Source organism: Dasypus novemcinctus, chromosome 1, assembly GCF_030445035.2.
Source record: "Dasypus novemcinctus isolate mDasNov1 chromosome 1, mDasNov1.1.hap2, whole genome shotgun sequence".
In the NCBI taxonomy this organism is placed as follows: domain Eukaryota; kingdom Metazoa; phylum Chordata; class Mammalia; order Cingulata; family Dasypodidae; genus Dasypus; species Dasypus novemcinctus.
Genome location: NC_080673.1, coordinates 127,928,436 through 127,941,623, shown reverse-complemented (window position 1 = coordinate 127,941,623; position 13,188 = coordinate 127,928,436).

Sequence of the window (13,188 nt, the reverse complement as noted above, 5' to 3'; positions counted from 1 at the left end):
AGCATCCATGTGCAAAAGTCATTTGTGTCACTGTTTTCAGTACTTCTGGATATATCCCTAGTAGAAGGATTACCAGACCATACAGCAGGTCTATATTAAACTACCTGAGGAACTGCCAAACTGTCATTCACAGAAGCTGCATCATTCTACATTCCCATCAACAGTGAAGGAGTAAGAATTCCTGTTTCTCTACATCCTCTCCAGCACTTGTGTTCTGTTCTGTTTTGCTCTGTTTTATTAATAATGGACATTCTATGGGATGTGAGACAATATCTCATTGTAGTTTTGATTCGCATTTCCCTAATAGCTAGTTATATAGAATATTTTTTCATGTGCTTTTCACCATTTTTATTTTATCTTGGGAGTAATGTCTATTTAAATCGTTTGCTCATTTTAAAAATTGGATTGTTTGCTCTTTTATTGTTGAGTTGTATGATCTCTTTATATAGCATGGAATCAAACCCTTATCAGATACGTAGTTTCCAAATATTTTCCCCCATTGGTTAGGTTCCTTTTTAACCTTCTTGACAAAGTCCTTTGAAGAACGAAAGTGTTTGAGTTTGAGGAGATCTCATTTATCCATTTTTTTTCTTTTGTTGCTCATGCTTTCAGTGTAAGGTTTAAGAAACCTCTACTTACCACCAGATCTTAAAGATGTTTCCCTACATTTTCTTCTAGGAGTTTTATGGTACTTGCTTTTTAAATTTAGATCTTTGATCAATTTTGAGTTAATTTTTTATAAGGTATGAGGTAGGAGTCCTCTTTCTCTCTTTTGGATACAAATATTCAGTTCTCCCAGCACCATTTGTTGAAAAGACTGTTCTGCCCCAGCTGAGTGTTTGACAGCCTTGTAAAAAATCACTTGGCCATAGATATGAGGGTCTGTTTCTAAATCATCAATTCAGTTCCCTTGGTCTATATGTCTATCTTCATCCTAGTACCATGCTGTTTTTACCACTGTAGCTAGGTAATATGATTTAAAGTTTGGTAGTGAAGAGTCCTCCAACTTTTTTCTTCCTTTTAAGATGCTTCTCTTATTTGAAGGCCCTTACTCTTCTAAATGAATTTGATAATGGGTTTTCCTTTTCTTTTTTAAAAAGGCTATTGAAATTTTTATTGGGATTGCATTAAATTTGTATATCAATTTGGGTAGAATTGACCTCTTAACATTATTTAGTTTTCCCCTCTATGAACACAGAGTGCACTTCTATTTATTTAGGTCTTCTTTTATTTCTTTTAGCAATGCATTGTAGTTTTCTGAATACAAGTGCTTTACTTCCTTGGTTAAGTTTATTTTTAATGACTTTATTCTTTTTGCTGTTATTGTAAATGGATTTTTCCCCCTGAATTCCTCCTCAGATTGCTCATCACTGTTACATACTAACTACTGATTTATGCATATTAATCTTGTATGGAGTCACTGCTGACTCATTTTTTAACTCTAGTAGATTAGTTGTAGATTTTTCTAGGGATAGGATCATATCATTTGCACATAGCAAATGTTTTATTTCTTCCTTTCCAATTTCGTCATATTTTATTTCTTTTTCTTGCCTGACTGCTCTACATAGAACTTTTAGCACTATATTGAAAAAAAGTGGCAAGAGTGGGCATCCTTATTTTTTCCCCCAATCTCAACAGGAAAGCTTTCAGTCTTTCATCATTGAGTACAATATTAACTATAGATTTCTCATATATGCCCTTTATCATGTTGAGAAAATTTACTTTGATTCCAATGTTTTGGAGTGTTTTTATCAAGAAAGGATGCTGTATTTTGTCAAATGCCTTTTCTATGTCAATTGAGATGATCATGTGATTTTTCTTCTTTGACTTATTAATGTGGTGTATTATGCTGTTGAACCACCCTTGCATACCAGGGATAAAACCCACTTTATCAAGATGAATAATTCTTTCAGTGTGTTGTTGGATTTGATTAGTGAGTGTTTTTTTATTTCTTTGCATCCACATTCATTAGGAAATTGGGTCTGTAAAGTTCGCATTTCATAAAGTCTTTATCTGACTTTGGTATTAGGGTGATATTGGCTTCATAGAATAATTTTGGTAGCTTTCCTTCCTATTCAATTTTTTGGAAGAGTTTGAGTAAGACTGATACTGAATCTCCTTGAATGCTTGTTAGTATTCACCTGTGAAATCATCTGGCCCTAGACTTTTCATTTTGGGGATGATGTGTTTCAATCTCTTTGCATATGATTGGTTTGTTGAGGTCTTCTATTTCTTCTAGGGTCAGTATAGGTTGTTTGTATGCATTTAGGAATATGCTTGTAGGAATTTGTCCATTTCATCTACATTCTTTAGTTTATTGGCATACAGGTATTCAAAATAACCTCTTAGGAACTCTCTTTTATCTATGGAGTCAGTAGTAATGTCCCCATTTTCATAGCTGATTTTATTTGCATTTTCTCTCGTATTTTCTTTGTATAGCTAAGGGTTTGTCAATTTTGTTAATCTTGAAGAACCGGATTTGATTTTGTTAATTCTCTCTATTGTATTTTTGTTCTCAATTTCATTTATTTCTGCTCTGACATTTGTTATATCCTTCCTTCTGCTTGCATTGGGCATAGTTTGCAGTTCTTTTTCTAGTTCCTCCAGCTATGTAGTTAGGTTGTTGATTTTCTTATTTTTTTTAATGTAAGCTTTGAGGGCTATACATTTCTCTCTCTGCACTTCTTTCACTGCATCCTTTATATTCTGATACGTTGTGTTCTTGTTTTCATTCATCTCAGGATATTTATTGATTCCTATTGCAAATTCTTCTTGTGCCTACTGATTATTAATAAGACTTTTTCAAAGTCTTTTGAGGTAGAACAGGATTCCTCCCTGAGGTAGAACAAGTCCCAACGCCTTGAGGGCATGGAAAGCTCAAAACAGAACCGTTTTTTTCCCTTCTTCCTTCCCTTTTCCTCATTCCCGGAATGAAGGAGGTGAAGAGCGAGAGGCGAACCGCAGCGCCAAAGGTGCGTGGACGGAGACGTGGCGGCGCTGGTGGGTGAAGCAGGCACCAAGGCTGTGCCTGCCGTGCCAGCCCCCTGGAGGCGCCTAGTCCCTGCAGGTGGGGAGCCTGAGTCCAGAGAAGGCAGTGGGTCCCCAGCGGAAAAGAATAGCACTTCTCAGCAGCTGCAAATCTCCAAGTAAGAGAAATCCAAGTCCTCACCCTTAAACAGTCCAAGTGAAGTGGGAACGTTAGGATCATGCCCGAGAGGATGGGAGGATGGGCGGCGCTGGGAGCCATCAGAATGGGAACCCAGACGGGCAAGGAACAGTGACCCAGCGAGACGCCAGGACGCGCTCACGGGAAGAGAACTTCCAATGAAAGGCCTGGAAGTGCAGGTATGAAATTCTTTTTGATTGGACTATGTCAGTGAGGCAGGACTCAGGTTGAGTCTCCACCCTCTTGCTGAGTCTCCTATAAACAGAGACACAGAAAGACACACAGGAAACGGGAGCTGCCATGTTACGTTGATGGTGCATGTGAGAGAGGACTGTAGGAAAACAGACACCAGAGAGGCTCAAGTTGCCGAGGCCCAGGCGGATATGAGCCATATGCCGGATAACTCACAGCTGAACTTGGGTGTGCCTTGATTTGTACTTTTCACAGCCTCGGAATTATAAGGTTTTACCCACATAAATTTCCCATTATAAAAGTCAGCCCATTTTCTGGTACTTTATATAGCAGCCCTATGGCAAACTGAAACAATGAATCCTCAGGTGCTCATTGCCCACCTCCAACAAATTCTCTGCTTTCAACAAATTCTCATTTTTTTTTGCCGGTCTTGTTTAGTCTATCCTCTCATTCTTTTACCCCATTTAGTGGGATACATTTTCAAGAAAATATCAAAACATGATAGTAGTTCACTCAAAAATATTTAAGTATATATCCCCACAATTTTTTGGTGACCTGACTGGTTATAGCAAAATGCACCTACAGGACAAATTAAGAAGGAATGCAGGAAACTCTCCCCCAGTTGGAGGAGTTGTCACTAAAGGTGTAAGACTTTTCAGGCTCTCTGGGATTTAGAACGGTGAGGCATTCCCCTGGCATAGGTGGAGGTGGGCATGTAAATGAATTCTTTCATATCTGCCCACCCAGGCATGCTCAATACAAATCTCAGAGTTGCTAAGGCCCCAAGGAAATTAGAGACACTGAAATTGGTGAAAGCCAGTCAGAGGGCACAAAGACTAATCATTTGGCCAGTCTGGAAGAGTAGCTATGCTGTTCTGGTGATTCTGTAGTTGTGTCTTATGGAGAATGGAAAGTTTGGAATATTTAGGTTATAGATGGTCTCTTACAGGCAATTCACTCCTGTCTTGGCTTGAACCTCACCTCTTTTGACTTGTTTTCTAGGTGTGGTTAACTTAGACACAGCTTCCATGAGTTCCTGGGGATAGTACTTCTGTCTTCATGATTACCTGTCACAAAGCAGATGTTTAATAAGTAAAGGTAGAATGAACAAATCAATGAATGAAACTACCCAAGGATTTTTCTGAAGAATTTATGTTCTGAAACTGACACAATATTAAAAGCCTATAAGCAGGACAGTATAAGAGGTAAAGTGTGGGCCAGGGCAGGAGGGTGGAATATGCAGTGACACTTCCTCTGAACGTTGAGGACTGTAAAATCAATGCATAATGGAAGAGAGTTGGTATTTGGAGAACTCTCCTTAAAGCAAAAGAAAACAAATGAACACTAAAACAGAATGTCTTCTGGGCTTGATGAGAAAAAACAGACCTGACTATGGGATAATCTGTGGAATCAACATGTCTAAGAAAGCATTGGAAAACAGAGAATGGGTGATTTTATGGAAACAAAAGCACAGAAGTCAGAGAATCGAAGACCAACTTCAACAGTGTACATTGGTGTGGGTTTAGGGCAAGGATGGGTTTCTGAAATAAGAGATAATTTCTCCCAGATTAGGAACATCCCCATGGGCAAATGTATCAGTCAGTGTAGTCTAGCTTGTTCTGATCCTATATTCTCTTTGCACAAGTATTATTTGATTTCCATGGAGATTTCCTCATAGGGAGCAAGTGCATTGTCCTTTACCATCAGTTGGCAATGTGCATTCATTCAGGTCCTCTAGGAAGCAGATGATGAGATGGGGTTAGGTCTAGAAAAGGGTTGAGGCAGGAGCAACAGTGGACTCGCTGGACAAGGGGAGGCAATGGACATTACCTAGGAGGATGACTGGTGCATTCAGTTTGTTTATAGAAGACTATTAAATGTTATGTCAGCCTTCTTTCATTAAAGGTTATGAAAGATAGAGAGAGGAAGCAGAATTGGACAGAGATAGTTTCAGACTGATGTGGATATGAAAATATCTCTTCCAACCCAATAGGGAATCCTGGAACAAAGATTGCCCATTAAAGGAGTTCTTTCTTGGGCTGAAATGGCCAGATCCTCACAGAGTAGTGGTTGGAGCTTGTACAGTAATGGTTGTGGCTATGTGGACTCTAACACTGTGGTTGTCCTGAAAATGCTACAGTTAGAGCCTGTCAATTAACCAATTAAGTACATGAATTATAGCTGAATAGCAAGTTCTTCCTTGAAGGGAGAGCTGGGCAGCACATCTTCATAGCTACCCAAAAGACATTTCCAAATCTTACTCCATGCTGACTCTCACATTGTATACTAGCTGCAGTGTTAGATGCTTGCTTTTTCAGCTTCTCTGACAATTGAAATAGCCATATGATTCAGTTATCTCCAATGGCACATCAGGTAATGCCTGTCAGGGGATTTCTGCAAAACTAACTGGCTATAAAGAAAAATCATTATGATAACAAAACATTTCTTCCCCCTGCTATTTTCTTTCTGATTTTGAATGCAGTCTTGATGTTTGAAGTGGTTGTTAAGCAAATGTGCTAAAGGAAATAGTTCCTTGACACTTATAAGTCTACTTTTCTTCCTGTTAACTAGGTGATAAATGTTCTTATATTTGAGCCTTTGTTAGCTTTTTCTGTACTTCATACCTGAAGCATTTTTAAAATTTTAACATTTAACCTTTTATAGCACTCACTACATGGTTCCCATAGCAGTTATGGGTCTTATTATAAATTAGTAAGTTGGCATTGTGCTTTACATATCAATTTTTTAGTTAATTCAGTTAGAGTGAGCCAGTCTTTATGAAATCAATATTTACTGAGTGCAATGAGCAAACAGTGTTGAGGCCAGAAAAGGTAGAGACTAAATTCATAAAGGTGACACTATGAAAGTGTTCCCTCAGAGGCCCATGCTGAGCTTGTGCTTTCCTATCTAGCAAGAGGTTTTGCATTTATTCAAACTCCAGAGTATGCTAAGGGTAGCTGTCCAGTTAGCAACAATTTTTAAAACCTTGAAGCTCTGAAACCTGGAACCTATTTATTTTTTCTGTAGTGAAGGAATAAAGTAGGTTAATCTCCCTGGTTTGATTAAGTATAGTCTGTGTGGCAACAATGGACTACATGGACAATGAGAGGCAATGGCCGCTGTCTAGGAAGAGGACTGGTGAGAGCAATTGTTTTTATTTTCTTAATTATTTATTCATTTATTTTTATTTTTAAGATTTATTTTATTTATTTCTCTCCCCTTCCTTCTGCTCCCCCCATTGTTGTGTGTTCTTCTGTGTCCACTTGTATTCTCAGCGGCACTGGGAATCTGTGTCTCTTTTTTTGTTGCGTCATCTTGCTGTGTCAGCTCTACGTGTGTGCGGCGCCATTCCTGGGCAGGCTGCACTGCTTTTCTTGATTGGGTGGCTCAATGTGGGGTGCATTCCTTGCGTGTGGGGCTCCCTTATGTGGCAGACACCCCTTCATGGCACAGCACTCCTTGCAAGCGGCAGTGCCACGCGTGGGCCAGCTCACCACACAGGCCAGGAGGCCCTGAGTTTGAACCCTGGACCGCTCATATGGTAGGCGGACACTCTATCAGTTGAGCCATGCCCGCTTCCCAATTGTTTTTAGAAGACTATTAAATATCATATAAGCTTTCCTCCATTAATGTGCTGGCAGACACAAGAGAAATCATTAATTGTGATTTTGGAAGACCGACTCATGGGAAAAAGACAGAATAAGTTTTTAAACATGGTTGAAGAAAGTATGGGGTGAGAGCAATGGAGAAGGACTGGGAATACCTTATTGCTGGGCCATTGTGGAGGGAATTTTGGATACTTGCCACTTCAGTATGAGGACTCTGGACACCTGAGAAATCTGAGGGACTTTGATAGTCATTGTTCCCAAGAAAACAGGTGGCACACTCAACTTAGGATAATTCAAGGAGGTTTTAATAAAAGGACTATTTTTAAAGATAAGTGTGTGATGTAGGGAAAAGACAAGGGATAGTGCAGAAAGCCAGGGTTAGAAACAGTGAAGCAATAACCAAGTTAAGCCCGAAGAGACTAATTTTCTGGAATTAGTCTGGTTGGGATTAGTGTGGGTGCTGGGATCCAGGGGAGCATTGTGTGGAGAAGCCTGCCTTGAGAGGAGCAGTGACCTAAGCTGGGGGTTCACACTTTGCTTAAGAAAGGGAAAAGAGGAATAAATACTCTGACCTCACACTCGTCCCTTTCTCCAGTCTTTGTCAGGGCTGCTCATTGGCCCAAACAGAGGCCAAAAATCATGAGAGCCCTGTTGAGGTAGTCCACCAATTCTGAAACCCAGAAGAGAAGGGATACCAGCAGCAGCTGGCGTGTGCCCTGCCATATGAAAGAAGAGTTCAGGATCATTGGCAGTTCATCTCTGTGGAGAAAGCATTGCCTAATGATGCCTTGATTTGGACATTTTCATGACCTCAGAACTTTAAACTTGTAAGTTAATAAATCCTCATTGTAAAAGCCAACCCATTTCTGGTATGTTGAATTTCTGCAGCCTAGCAGACTAAAACAGACACTATGCTCTGGACCATTTGCAGATGGTATAACTTGTTCCTAAAGAATCAAGAGATCTGAAAGTGTATACATATATATATATATATATATATATATATATATATATATATATATATAAACTTCACTCTTTCAGGTAAGATTTGGATTCAGCAGGCTCTCTGGGAGGTGCTGAGGAGAGTGTTTGGAAATATTCTTTTGACTGGTATTGAAAGAAGTAGAGTCTCCCTCATTTCAACTATTTAACTAGTTATGTTATCCAAGAAATAACAAAATGGAAACAAATATGGAATGAATATTCAAATGTTGAAAAAAGAAGAAAGTGAGGGATTCCATCCATTCTGGAGGTGAAAATCCTACAAAGAGAATCCATTTAGCTTTTTTCTTTAAAAAATATATATATATAATAAAGGAAATTTTAGATTACAGAAAAGTTTCATAGAAATTACAATGGATTCCCATATACTCTCTTCCTTGTATCTTTCCCTTTAGATAACATTACAAAAGTGTGGTACATTTGTTACAACTGATAAATACTGAAGCATTACTACGAACCAAGTTCCATAGTTTACACTGTGGTTTGCACTTGAAACTACCTGTGTTCCACCGATTATTCAGTCGCCCTCTCAGAACCTCTGGTAACCACTATCTTTATATCAACTTTACGTGTTCTTCTGTTACTGCAATATTATTAAGTTTATGTTGTCCATGATTGCATTCCCCCCTTATGTTTGTTCATTCCTCAACCTTGAGGATTTTGGGATGGTGCTGCCCACTCTGCCTCAGATTGAGAGGGTTCTTAGATCTTATGGGGCAGATGGAAAGAACTAATTTGCTTGCAGTCGTAGTTACTCTCTCTCTCTTTTGGGGTGAGAGTTGTCCATTATCATCATTTTATTCATTGCCTTGGGTGAGTCCTATGGTCTGGAGAGTCGGTGTTAGTCAGAACATTTCTGAGATTCAGGGCTCAACCAACAAATGAAGAGACCAAAGATTTAAATTTCTGAGACATATATATATATGTGTAAATGTGTGTGTGTGTATACATATATATATGTATATGTGTATATATATATAATGGCTACAGTGCTAAATATAGGCTCAAATAAAAGTGGTAGGAGAATTGTGTAGGGAAATTACAAATAGGTCTAACTCTGTTACATTGGGGAAATATAATAGGTTGTCATATATTCCATGCTAAGGCCCACTGAGAGGATGCTGATTTCAAGGTATTGTATGCCTTGCCTATACTGTCTGGATGGATGATTCTAGAACCTTCAGGAACACTCCTATTTGAGGTTTTGGTTACAGTGCTAGTGAGATCTGCCTGAGACATGCATATGTATAACCTGTGGAATGACCTCCCAACTCATTTTGAAATCTCTCAGCCATAAAAACTCTGTTGTATTTAATGTTTACCCATTTGGTCATTCTTTTACCAAATGCATCACTGGTTGATTAATTCAGGGAGGCTCATCCTTGGAAGTCATGTTTTATTTAATTGCTGAGTTTGGCCTAGAGAGAGCCTACATTTGAGTAACAAGGAGGTTTTCAGGGGATAACTCTCAGGCAATAGTTATTAGGCTATGTTTCAATTTTATAAGAATAAGGTTCATAATTGCATGCATTAATATTGAGGGCTTGTGGTCTGTTTTCTCTGATTAGGCACTGCCTATAAGAATCAATAGATTCTTGCCCCTCTATCTGAGAATGTAGCAAGACTCCCTAGGATGGGAGTTTAATAGTTTGTTGTTTATTGTGTGGGTCTCTACTCATTGAGATAACACCCTATGACAAGATGAACACATTCACATTCCATAGAAACATGCCCCAAGTGCATCCTTTCCACAAATCCCACACCACAAATGCCCTGAACCAGTGACTCGCCCCTCCTATATTTTTTGTAATAACATTCCCATAATTGTATTTTCAACTTCAGACTTCCATATCCCCAGAGTTCAATTGTTCCTTCTTCCAGACTTCCTGCCTTCAGACTTCTTGCCAATTCCATGGATAGACCATCGCCCCACAAGCTCATTTACCCTCACACTACAGAACCATCGACCTCCCTCAATCCCTTCACTATCATCACCCCATCCTCTACCAAACTACCCCCCTTCCATCTTATCATAGGTTCTGCAAGATTGAGCATTGGCTCACTAACACTTTCTCTCTCTTCCAGACTCTATCTCTGTGAGTCTGCTCAATATCCTCAGGTCATGCAATATTTGTTCTTTAATGACTGGCTTACTTCACTTAGCATAAAGTCTTCAAGATTTATCTATGTTTTCACATGTGTGAATATTTCCTTCCTTCTTTTTTTTCTCTATTTTTTTAAATGTTACATTAAAAAAATATAAGAGGTCCTCATATACTCCCCACCCCCCTCACCCCACTCCTCCCACATCAACAACCTCTTTCATCATCATGGCACATTCATTGCATTTGGTGAATACATTTTGGAGCACTGCTGTACAACATTGATAATGCTTTACATTGTAGTTTACATGCTTTCCCAGTCCACTCAGTGGGCCATGGCAGGGCATACAATGTCCAGCATCTGTCCCTGCAGTACCACCCAGGACAACTCCAAGTCCTGAAAATGCCCCCACATATCTCTTTTTCCCTCTCCCTACCCTCAGCAGCTACAGTGGCCACTTTCTTCACATCAATGCTACAATTTCTTCCATTACTAATCACAATAGTTCCATAGTAGAATATCAGTAAGTCCACTCTATTCCTCCATCCTGTGGACCCTGGGATGGTTATGTTCACTGCACCTCTCTATTGAGAGGGGGGCTTAGATTTCACATGGATGATGGATGCAATTCTCCTGCTTGCAGTTGTAGGCACTCTTGGCTCCCTGGTGTGGTGGTTGACCTTCTTCACCTCCCTGTTAGCTGGCTGGGGTAAGTCCAATAAACCAGAGGGTAGGAGTTACAAGTCTGCTGAGGCTCAGAGCCTGGCTGTCACATGGACAGTCCAGAGATTCAGGTGTCCTAAGTATACACCAACCCCGGTGCCAACCACAGGTTCAGTAAAAGTAACAGAAGAGGAATGTGTAGAAAGGTCACATCTGAGTCCAATTCCACAAATTACAAATTACAAAGTAGGGTCCACTGGCAAAGCCCTGAATTCCAGAGCCATCTGCCATGACTGTAGAACCTGTGGGTCTCTGTAGCCTTCAGGAGAACCAGTACCTGAGGTTGTATCTACTTTGGCTGTCTCTGGGACTGTGCTGAGGTGCACATAAGCATCACCCCTCTGATGACCTCCCGACTCTTTTGAAGACTCACAGCCATATAAACTCATTTGTCCTTTCCATTTTCCTCTTTTATTCAAGGTCAAAAAGGACTTACCCCACTCAGCTAACATGGAGGTGAAGAAGGTCAACCACGACACCGGGGAGCCAAGAGTGCCTACAGCTGGAAGCTGGAGAATTGCATTCAGCATCCATGTAGAATCTAAGCCCCCTCTTGATATAGATGTGGAGTAGACATAACCATTCTAAGGTCCACAGGATGAAGGAATAGAGTATGGATGAGAGTGGACTTACTGATATTCTATTCATGAACTATTGTGATTAGTAATTGAAGAAAATGTGGCATTGGTGTGGAGAAAGTGGCCATGGTGGCTGCTGGTGGTAGGGAGTGGGAGGAAGAGGTGTGATGTGGGGGCGTTTTCAGGACTTGGAGTTGTCCTGGGTGGTGCTGCAGGGACAGTTACCAGACACTGTATGTCCTCCCATGGCCCACTGGGTGGACTGTGGGAGAGTGTGGGCTATGGTGTGGACCATTGACCATGAGGTGCAGCAGTGCTCAGAGATGTATTCACCAAATGCAATGAATGTCTCATGATGATGGAGGAGGCTGTTGTTATGGGGGGAGGAGTGGGGTCAGGAGGTGGGGGGTATATGAGGACCTCATATTTTTTGAATGTAACATTAAAGAAACAAAGACAAAAAAAAGGCAGTTCATTACAAAATTCAGAGGTCAGCAATTTCTCTACAATGTTTTAACAGATTCACTGTTTTTGTTAATGGAATTTTCTGTATGATTGCTTAATTATTTCTGCCATTTGCCCTATGTATATGCTTCCTAAAATTCAAATTAGATTTTTGCAGCAATATATTCCAAGTTTTCTATTCAAAGAATGGTGAATGGTTAAAAAAAAAAAAAGAGTTTTTAATACCTGATATTACATGTAGGCCGAGATATTCTGCTGGTCTGAGTTGATCCTTTTATTCAAGGTCTTTTTTCTAGTTACATCATCAGCTGGTGCTTGGTAGTAATTCCTCAGCCCCAGGGAGGCTCATCCCCAGGAGTCATATCCCATGCTAGGGGGAAGGTAATGTATTTACATACTGAGTTTGCTTAGAGAGTGGCCACATTTGAGCAACATGGAGGTTCTCAGGAGGTTACTCTTAGTCACCCTGCAGCTCTAGGCCTAGTTCATATTTCAGGTGCACAGTCATCAGTTTCAAGGGCTCATTGTTGGACCATCCATCTTTATTGGTCTTTGCCATTGCACTTGGGGGATTGTTGTTGTTCGTTGGGGAATGTGACAGAGCTCCCCTCGCTAGGAACTCAACACTCCCTCAGTTGTTGTTTTTAACTCTAACGACTATGAAAATATACAAACATTTTTATGTACCCTGTATACATGTCCTGGAGAAACCCCTCCCAACCATGGGCCCCCATCAATAACACCCCACAACAGTGTTCCTCCCCTGCCATAGTTGAATCTCTCTGTGCCAAAATTTCTTCAAAACTTCTTCAAAACTTCTTCAAAAATGAAGCCTGGGAAGTGGACTTGGCCCAGTGGATAGGGCGTCTGCCTACCACATGGGAGGTCTGTGGTTCAAATCCTGGGCCCCCTTGAACCGTGTGGAGCTGGTGCATGTGCAGTGCTGATGCACACAAGGAGTGCTGTGCCACACAGGGATGTCCCCCTGTAGGGGAGCTCCATGCACAAGGAGTGCACCCCGTAAGGAGAGCCACCCAGCATGAAAGAAAGTGCAGCCTGCCCAGGAATGGCGCCACACACGTGAAGAGCTGACACAACAAGATGATGCAACAAATGAAACACAGATTCCCATGTGTTTCCAACAGAAGTGGACAAAGATTATGCAGCAAATAGATACAAAGAACAGACAACTGGGGCTGAGGGGGGGAGGGGAGAGAAATAAATAAAATAAGTAAATCTTTTTTAAAAAATGAAGCCTAATATATTGCCAAGTTAAAATTAATAGTAAAATGGAAATAGTGATGAGTTTAAAGTCTAGAGATAAAATGCATACTAATTTAGAAAAATTAGA